This window comes from Pinus tabuliformis, chromosome 2_2, assembly GCF_031772625.1.
Source record: "Pinus tabuliformis cultivar Carrire ecotype Pingquan chromosome 2_2, CPIR1, whole genome shotgun sequence".
Taxonomy (NCBI): Eukaryota; Viridiplantae; Streptophyta; class Pinopsida; order Pinales; family Pinaceae; genus Pinus; species Pinus tabuliformis.
In genome coordinates, this window is record NC_142300.1 from 1060448950 (window position 1) to 1060459977 (window position 11028).

Here is an 11028-nt window from a genome sequence, read left to right on the forward strand (position 1 = left end):
GACAACGTTTCAGGGGTCCTTGACCCTTCCAAACTAAATTAAACCACCATTTTGATTCACTGGTTCTATTTTGCTAGATCAAAGCTTTGTATCCCTGTTGTCCTAAAATAACTTCACATTGCTTATATTTAAATCAAAAAATACTATCCTCTTCATCCCTACTTAAAAAAACCTCCTTTCTCCAAACTCATAAAAAAAAGAGCCCATTCAACTATAAAAATCGGCAAGATTTGTAAATCTTGAGCACAAACCCAACAGTCTCTAGCCACATTTAGAATATAATAAACACCATCAAAATTTAGAAATAATTTGTACCTACTGTCACACTCCATCCACCGAACTCATCCAATTAATACATTCTTGCCATTACTAATTTTCTATGTAATCCATTTTCCATTTTTCCATAACCTATATCCCTTAGATCACATTTCTTCTCTATCCACCCCTAATCTTAACCATACCTCAATGACTTATCTTTAAATATTTTAACATTATGATTGAGCTTCATAGTTTTTTCAAAAAAAACATCCACCATCCACTTTGGAATCGCCAATCTTTCCCATTTCACAGAGAGCGCTCTATTATATTTATTCTTTTCATTCTATAAAAATTGAACACTCAATTTCCTTGTAGACATTAAAATATAAACATTGAACACTCAATTTGCTTATACACATTAAAATATTTTTGGGAATTTTCACTATAGTTAGCTAAAAAAATTAAATGCTTGGCTTAATTAAATATATATCATTTATTTTTATAAAAAAAATGATTTATTATTTTTACAAATAAAACTAACAATTTAATAAAATCTAATTATATAATTAATTATCAAATTATATTTATTAAATTCTAATTATATAATTAATTATCAAATTATATTATTAAGTATTTGAATCATCCAATTATATAATTATTTATTTTTATAATAAAATAAATTAATTAAAAAAAATTATTATATCATATTAATTTTAAATATTGAGAGGTTTTTAGCAGTGCATTATATTAGATATCATTTTTTTGAGATTCAACTACGTTATGTAAGTTATTCATCTATAACTATTTATTCAACGTATAAACATCATATTATATTATAAATTTAACCTTTTATTGTACATGATTGATTATTTTTGTAATATTTAATAAATGAAAATATGATTTTATATTTATCATATTAACTTTATTAATTCATGGTGATAGATGATAAAATTATGTGATTCATTTGAAATTTGACTATATATAATTTATTACTTTTATAATTGGTTTATTAATCATCATTATTATTAATTAAAAATTAAAAATATTTTTTTAATATTTAAATTTTATAAATTTATATTAGTATATAATTTTTAAGAAATATAATTTATTATCGATTTCAGATTTTTGTGTTTTATATTGTTAATGTAAATGTATTTTTTGGAGAAATCACAATAAACAAAGAAGCTTAACAAGAAGATTGTTAGAAATTAAATAAGAGTGGGATTCAAGCCTTATCATATTGATGGTCTCCCTTTTTTTTAAATATATAATAACATATAATAATAAATATTATATAATAATATAATTATTAATTTCCTCTTCTTGTTTATTTTTTAAATGTAATTTTACTTATTTATTTTTATTTTTATTAGTATTTTGATTTTATATTATTTAGTTTATGAGAGATTTTTCCGCATAAATCACATGATATTTCATCTATTTCAAACCAATTAGTGTCGCCAGGACATGTTGAAGAATCAGGTCCAGTTTGCATGTTAAATAGTCAGAACATAACATCAATGACTATAATTTTTGACCAGGTAGCTATATTGACTAACTGCTAAATTTGACTGGGAAACGACTAATTGGACAGGGCCCGGGGCATAACTATATTTAATTAAAAAATTAAAGTAAGTTAATTTAAATTAATATTTAATTATACTATTATTAAATTAAAAGTTAAAGAGACATATGAATTTACATAAAGGTTTTAAATATTTTATATTATTTAGTTAGTTATTTATTTGTAATTTTTTATACAATTAAATGTTTTTACTATATAATATCTTACTATTTCTATGTTCATTTTAAAATTAATAAATATTCATTCTATTTTCTAACATTTATTTGAGAAACATGATGCATCATTGCCATTTATAATAAAGGTTTTAACTATTTTATATTATTTAGTTAGTTATTTATTTGTAATTTTTTACACAATTAAATGTTTTTACTATATAATATTTTACTATTTCTATGTTATTTTAAAATTAATAAATATTCATTCTATTTTCTAACATTTATTTTGGAAACATGATGTATCGTTGCTATTTATATTTAATGACACATCTGTTTTTTCATTCTCATCTTGAGAAAGAACCACATTAAATAGTTCTAGTCAACCAAAAATAATAATATGGTTTATCCAAAAAAACCATTTACAATAAAAATATAATTTATGATGATGATGATGATGATGATGATGATGGTTAACGTCCACTGAGACCAAATAATGGTCTATTGGACCTAAAGAAACAAATTATCTATTTTGATTTAAGATTTTATTCCTATGCTCAAAAAGCTTGGAGAGAAGCCTCCCGAGCTCACTATAATTTTGACATTGTAAAAGGCTAGGAAGGTCAGTATTGTAACAAAGATTGTGAAACTGAGATCTAATGTGGTTATATGCGGGGCACTCTAAGAGGAAGTGGTTTTCATCCTCGATGTTCCTATTCTCACATATATGGCAGATCCTTTCCGTCCATGGCGTTTTAGGAACTGCCCAACGACCTATTTCACTATGGAGCTCATGAGAATTCATTCTAATCTTTGCTATATTAATTTTCTTCTTTGAGCTAGTTAAAATAGAGAGATACTTTTGATCTTCTAGGGTGGGGTTGATGACCTTCTTATAATAACTTAATTTTCTTTTAGCCGCTAAGTCTTTCTCACACCACATTTTTTCTTTGAACTTAGAAGTAACAATATCTTTAATGTTATTTATGTTTTGCAGTGCATCATTTTCGTTGATCTCCCAATAGTTTAACCAGGCCCTTGTGTCTTTATGCCACCCTCAATTGAGCCTTAGGTGGTTTTGGCTAGCATTTAAAGCTAGCTTAGGAAGTCTATGATCGTCTATGTTACTGATTTTGTTCTTGTACAACAGAAACCTAAGCATAGCTAGGCTCTCAATAGGGGAAAGACTTGCTTCTATAAGGAGAATAGGATAGGGTGTATTACTTTTAATTTTTCAGGTTATAAGTTATAAAACGCTTCTGGATTTGCTCAATATTTCTTCATGATTCTCTGGAGATGCTGCAACCCCAAACCTCACAACCATATAAGATAACAGGAGTGACTAAAGTTTCAAAGAGGAACTTCTTTTTATCCCACATTACAAGGTTTGCTATTTTACAATTATTTTCAAGACCAAAGTAAGCTTTCCACCCCCCATTAATCCTTTTCTCAATGCTATGGTTCCAGTTGAGCTTGTGATGAATATCAATTCCTAGGTACTTGTAAGAATACACTTCCTCCAAGTTATTATTGTCATACATAAAATTAGCGTAAGTGTCCTTCTTGGATTTGATAATCATAACTTTTGTTTTGTCAGTGTTAACAGTCATACCCATGGTAGAGCAGAAATCCTTAAGAAGCCTGAGTTTCTTATTAAGATCAGATGGGCACCTTGCCAAAAGAACAATATCGTCAGCATAAAGAAGAAGGATGACAACTATCCCAGCTAAGATCGTGCCATCACATCCTACTTCCTCTAAATAGCCTTCGAGCTTATCGATGTAAATGCCAAATAGGGTAGGGGAGAGGGGGCAACCTTGTTTAACTCCGATGTTACACTTAATATCTTTCGACCACCCTTCATTGCTCTTTAGCTTGGCAATTACATTTTCGTATAACCTTATAGCGGCAACTCTCAACTCAAGAGGAACCTTTAGCTCTTCTAATCTATTCCAAAGGTTGTATCTAGGAATCGTATCGAAAGCCTTTCTGAAGTCCACAAAGCAACAAAATAAATTGGATTTATCATTACGACATTCCTCCACAATGATCCTAAGCGTAACAAGGTGGTCTGTTGTTGAGTGATGCCTTCTGAAACCTGCTTGGCCTTTAGCCCGCTTACCTTCACTTTCAAGCCATACGCCTAACTTTTTTTCCAAAATACTACCATATTACTTGGCTAAGAGAGGGTTGATCATAATTGTTCGATAATTAGAGGGGTTATTTGTATCCCCACTTTTAAAAATAGGGATAATGAGGCTCTCAGTCCAAGGTTTAGGGAACCCTTGCTTGACTGCTTGATTGAAAAGCTTGTGGATGTGGGGGATGAGGACAGGACCTCCAATTTTTAAGATTTCTGCTTGGTAACCTTCAATGTCCTTAGCTTTCCCATTAGCGAGGCGATTAACCCCACACTTAATGTCTTCTAAAGAGAAAACTTCTTTCGTTGTGAGAAGGGTTTCCAAATTATCCATGACATTTGGAGATTCATAAAGCTTTTTAAGGTAGGAATTCCAATCATGAAGAGCAATTTTATTATTATCCTTAGTCTTCCTAGTTAGAATCTGCCTCCAAAATTTCTTAGGAGCTACCTTAGAGAGGTGTAAGAGATTCTCCTGTCTTTGACGAATGTACTGCCTCTTTTTCCTTTTAGTTAGGGCTTTGTATATTTTTATCTTGTCCATTTTAAGAGATTCATCAACAGCTTCCTTAATTGCTCTCCTTACACTTTTACAATCTTTGTCATACCATGGATTGGTTTTGCTATTTCTTTTATTAATTGAAACTTCAATTGAGAACTTGTTAATAGAATATGAGAGGGTTGTAGTAAAATTATGATAGAGGTCTTCTATGTTGTCTATATTAGATAAAGGAAGCAAATTAGTTTTTAATTCATTTAGAAAGAGATCATTTTTATTTCTATCAAATATTAAGTTCTTTTGGCTATAAGTATTATTTTCTATGGGAACTCTATGCATGACAAATTTGAGAGTTATAAGTAAAGGCCTATGATCAGAGTCAGGTTCGTGGTCGTTTAAGATGTCAAAATTTATTATTTCGTTGTATAATGGGAGATCGGAAATAACGTAGTCTACCACGCTGCTACCAAGTCCATGGATGCAGGTCATCTTGCTAGAATTGGGCCACTTCTTTAGACCGTTGCAAATTATGAGATCCTAAGCACTATAGAGCTTGACTAGCTCCGACCCAAACAAATTTTCCCCAAGATCTTCAGAGTTCCTTTTGTACCTGCTAGCCAGAGTAGGGTCTTCGTCTAACCAAAGAGGATTAGGGTTGGAATGATTGCTTAGAATAATAGCTTGGTTGTTTAAAGTTCGAGCATTAAAGTCACCTATTAAAAGGATATTACCGTCATTCCTTAGGCTAGAAATATCATTCTCTAAACCATTGTAAGGGTTAGTTTTATCTAGATTCTTTTTCTTATAGAAGTTAGAATTAATGGGGGAAAATAACATATTGCTATGTAGGACTTTTTATTATTAATGTCTTTGATCTCTATCCAACTATATTGGTTGTGAGGGTCATTTTTATAAATCTTAACATGGGGGAGATGTTCTTCTTAATTATAATTAATATTTAATATTAATTATAATTATTAAAAATTATATATTAAATATATAACTTTTAATAATTATAATTAATATTAAATATTTAAAAAACTAATTTTTATTTAATTCCTTTTTATACACCATAATTATCTTATTAAATTCAAAATTATAATTAAAAATTTCTCATCTAAAATAATAATAAATGGTTAGACAAAAGTAAATTATTAATTAAATGCAAAATATATATATATATATATAGATAGATATATATATACATATATATATATACAATTAAAGTATTTAAAAATAAAATATTATACGACGTTAGATCTAAATTTCTACCGTGATAAATTATGCCACTATTTATGAAAAAATATAATGGCAATTTAATAATATGATGAGGGGAGACATTTAAGATGTTAACCTACGGAAAAGATGTTATGGGGATGCAAGTTTTTCCTTTCCTTCAATACACGTGTTGCTTCACCAACGGCCTTCCTGTTCATGAAAAGGTAAAAGATCCATATCTTCATAAAAACATGCAAATATACAACATCCATATATTGAATAATTATTGCCTTACTCCATGGAAAGGTAAACCAACGGCCTTCATTTTTCAATAATTATAAAAAGATTTGTGGATTTTTCAATCGCCGAAAGTACAATGATTGAAGACTGAGTGCCGTACTGTCGAGCAAGGTAAACGTGGAGAGCTTGACCATCAGTGGAAATGGAAAAAATGTGGCATCGCTGGGTTGGAATTTTCACCCTAAATGACTCAGTTTTGCCAATTTTGATAATTATTTTAATCTGAAAAGCTGATAATTTTGGAAAATGTTTAATTATATTTGACTAGAAAAACAACCACCTAAACCTAGGCGACATCAACTAAAAGAATATTCAGAAACCATTATATCTATTTAATCTAATACTTATTCGGCCAATACAGCCAATTCAGATTCTACTATTTCGATATTGATGACATAATTAGCCAGGAATTGCCAGCAACAAGTCCCTGCCTTTGTAGTAGCAAAGCATTTTCTCTTGGTTTTGATTTTATTGTGTGAGAGAACGTTGACTTTTTCTCAGGCCACTGAGCATAAATCATGGGGAGAACCTGTCCTCCACTAGTTTCACCATCCCAGAAATATCAGAAGCTTGAAAGACGCACCCCTCAGCCAAAGTAACACATCCCCATGTAACACTGATAGTTACACCCAAGGCTAATGGTAGCAAAACGGCCAAGGCTGTTTCATGTTGAAGTTTAATACAGGTGCTGCACGGAAAATACGTGCAAATATCCCATTGATTGCCAATTTGGTTTGCAGTACATGAAAGTTGGCTATTATTGGAACTGGAAGCTTACAATAGTTTAAACATTGAATCTTTTCCAGTTTACTTTATGTTTTCTGTTTAATTTGGCAACTAAGAATTTCCAGAGGATAATAAAAGTAAATATATTGGAGCAAGTTAATGAACCGATAAAAAGAGTTCAAGGCACAAAGATTGACATGGAGCTGGGAAGAGAGCTCCAAAGGAACTAAGCAACAACCCAATTTTGTCAAACCCATTTGAGATGAAGACCCCAAGTACACATGTACTTGGCATCCTGATACTGAAAAGCAGTGCTAATTGACTTCCATCAGATGTATGCAGGAGTTGTTATCATTTCAATGCATATTGCTAAGACAACTAAAAACCTGGCGCAACTCATCGAAGCATACAAGGATCAGACTAACATGGGGTTTAAAATTGAGGAGTTTGATGACAGAGGCACAATCATGGCACAGATTAGGCGCAAAATAGAGGCAATGGAAGACCACTCCACAGGCCCCATGCCAGACTCAGATCATCCGTCAAAGTAGAAATTTTGTCCTAGTTGTAGAAAGGATCCCCTTTTAGAGAAACCAATCCTTACCTCCTAGCTTGATGCATCACTCTAGCAATTGAGACACGAAGACTCAGTCTTAAACTCGGTCTCTCTGTATTTTCCATGGACTCTGAACATGCTTGAAAGACCCATTCTCAGAGAAAAAACATTGAAGTAAAAAATAAATACCTTTCAGTAACCAAAATCACATATCATCAGACGAAGAACGGGACTTCCATCCAAAAGTGTGTTCTCCAGCTTAAGATCACAGTGACAAACTTGCTGCACAGAACCCAAGACGAAGTTCCTTACAGTGAGCTTATTTCAAAAGCACCAGAGGATTGACGGTCAAATCTTCCCAAAGCAGCATCCGAAAAGGATTTCACATGCAGCTTATCCACTTACCATAGAATGGCAGGACTTCACCGCTGATATGAGCTGCTGGAAGAAAAAACGAGGTTGCATAATTCTGGAAATCAGCAAGATTAAGATACAGAACGATGGAATTAAAAGAAAACAATTTATGATTTAATGTAATCTCACCTTCTTTAGGAAGTAGAATTTCAAGGATTACAACTTCCAGGGGATTTAGAACCTGAGGAAGCTTCAATACCATTTCAAAGAACCTTTGCATCCCCACTTGAGCCTCAAATAAGCCTTGCAATCTAATAATGCTATTATTGTGGGGGCTCAAGTCAAAGGGGTAGAGGAAGATGCACAGTGAAGTGGATAAAGACAGTATTCGTAGCTGCTGTGGGTACGGTATAAGAAGAGGACACAGTGGAGAGGGTCAAATTGAAATTGGATAAGAGAGAATGGGTTCCCATTGCGCTTCAAAATGTAATCTCAGGCGGAATCTTTACACTTTAAAGACGAAAAAAAAAAAAACCCAGAAATTCCATGATGACAGCAGTTCCAAGCATGGTTGGAATTTAGAATTTTTTTTATATATCATATTTTTTTTTGAAGTTTTGGGTTTTTATGTTTCACCATTAATAAACATTATGTTTTCATAATAAATTATTTTTCAATAACAAAATTATGTTAAAAAAATTGCATATTTATCATAAGTAAAAAAACAAAATGACCATGACATACAAATGACTTATAAAATCTTGAATTTTGGTTTTAAATTTCATGGAACACTAACAATAAAATATTAGGAATCTGAAATCAAATGTCCTTCACTGGGCATGTCATAGCATTTGTGTATATGAGATATGACTAAAAAAATCTTATGGGACATATAAGATGACCAACCCATAGCATTTGTGTATATGAGATATGACTAAAAAAATCTTATGGGACATATAAGATGACCAACCCAGTAAAACTATTGAATGTTGTCAATAAAAACTCAAAAAACAGATTCATTAATATGGTTTAAGTTATGATTTACATAATTTGATAAATATTATTGGATTTAAAAATAAAATATATGTTTCACCATGTATATTTTAGCATTGTTTTTGGATCATAAGATATATAGTAATATTAACAAGATTTAATGCATAGTATCTGAACCTTTTAAAAATTAAAAAACTAGACTTATAATAAATGGAAATTGTGGATCTCATAACATCATGTTATAGGATTATGTTTTGATAACATCACAAAAGTTTCTATTTTTATAAACCTGATAAAAATAGTCTCATAAGACTAACTCACACCAAAAACTTATCAATTCCATCATAGAAACACACTACTCACACAAAAAATTCATCAATTTCAAGCTAGAAACACATTTAATCACACCAAATATTTGTCAATTCCAAGATAGACAAAGAGACTTAAACAAATAGACTTAATGCATTGATGATTTTATCTCCCTGAAAGGAATAGGTCCAAAAATAACCATTGTTTTTAACAATTCTAAAACATAATGTCTCTTATACATAATTCATACCAAAAACTTGTTAATTCCAAGCTAGAAGAAGAGACTTATCTGTTGATATTTTTTCTCCCGGATGGAACAAGTCCAAAAATAACAATTATTATAAACCATTCTAAAACAAAAATAGTCTCTAACACATTTAACTCAAACCAAAAACTTGTTAATTCCAAGCTAAAAGCACTTTACTCACACCAAAGACTTGTCAACTCCAAGTTAGAAACACATTACACATTACTCACACCAAAAATTTGTTAATTTCAAGCTAGAAGAAGAGACTTATTTCATTGATATTTTGTCTCACTAGATGGAATAAGTTCATAAATAACAACTATTCTAAAACAGAAAGTCTCTAACACATAACTCACACCACAATCATGTCAATTCCATGTTAGAAACACATTACTCACACCAAAAACATGTCAATTCTAAGCTAGAAGAAGAAATGTATTGCATTGATATTTTACCTATCTCGAACGAATAAGTCCATCCTTTCACTCAAAAGTTTAGGCAACCAAATTTCTAAAGGTTCTCTCTTTCCTTGTTGAGGAGCAGACCTTTAATAATATATGTTTGAGAGACATGAAGGTTATCCCTTTCCTTGCTGAGCAGCAAGCCTTCAATGATACTTATATGTGTGAAAGAAGGTTATCCCATTCCTTCTTGAGAAAGATGTCTTCAATGACATACATGTGTGTTTGCGACTATGTCTAAACCGTGTCTCTAATGACATGAATTCTCAAAACTAAGAATACAACTCTTGAGGATACCCGATTGTCTGCAAACAACAAGCATGCATGAATTCCTACTGGGAATAGTAGATTTCCTCTTCACCATTTTTAACCCACATAGCATAAGTTAAAGCAATGAATGAGAAACAGTTGCAGCTGAAGCTCCCATCAAGAATTTGCACACAAAAATTAAGATCAAAACAGTCATAAACATACAAAAAAACAACAAAATGCTCTACATGTTAATAAATATGCATACGACACTACAACAACACAAAATACGACACACCCACTTCCTGAAATTCCAAATCCAAGCCATGAAACACTGCAAAAATAACTTGAAGCTCACTCAAATGAATCAGAATAGGACGAATTGGAATACAAAACAAGCTTGAACCCAAACATAGTAACAATCCCATACTCTTGGCCATGGACACCAAAGCTACCACTGAGCAAGCCAAGTTCAGTACACGAAGAGAAACATTAGCAAGATCAAACCATATCTACATCTTATAGATTGTTGGCTTCCTCTCATAATCCCCATCAAGAATTCTAGAGTTAATCTCCATCAAGAATTCCATAATGGGAAACTAGAGGCCCACCCATGGCAATCGAATCCATCCCAAGCCCCATGCCCATTTTCCATCCTCGATTTGAATTTGTGTCTATCTTTCTACCCACATCCCATTGTTGTTGCTCATCCTTCCTCCTCACACCAAAATACTCAACAGAAAATCCAAACCAAGGCAAACAAAACAGTGGAGGTCAGTAACAAAACTTTTTTCACACTGAATTTTTCTACAGATTGTAAATGGAAACATTGCAGAAAAAGTGGAGTGCACTTGATGAACATCGTAGACATACTTTAATAATTTTTGCATCAAATAACGAGGAGTCTCCTTTGACAATATTATGACATCACATGTATATAGTTCTTTGGAACAAGTTGTCAACCCTTCTAACAACTTTATT

The 11028-nt window shown here is 31.6% G+C and overlaps 1 protein-coding gene across 4 annotated transcripts in view; it reads right to left on the bottom strand.

The window, feature by feature from the left end:
* The window catches only part of LOC149197041 (putative UPF0481 protein At3g02645), an 85303-nt gene extending 77078 nt beyond the window's left edge, over nucleotides 1-8225 (bottom strand). The window contains exons 1-3 of one of the 4 annotated variants that reach the window (XM_089403830.1): nucleotides 7978-8222; nucleotides 7840-7872; nucleotides 7624-7716 (exon numbers count right to left, since the gene is read on the bottom strand). The gene's annotated coding sequence lies outside the window, so the exon portion shown is untranslated. Of the gene's footprint in view, nucleotides 1-7623; nucleotides 7904-7977 lie in introns of all 4 variants that reach the window. The other 3 variants (XM_089403828.1, XM_089403829.1, XR_016254165.1) reach the window with 3 other exon arrangements.
* Between the last annotated feature and the right edge of the window lie 2803 nt (nucleotides 8226-11028).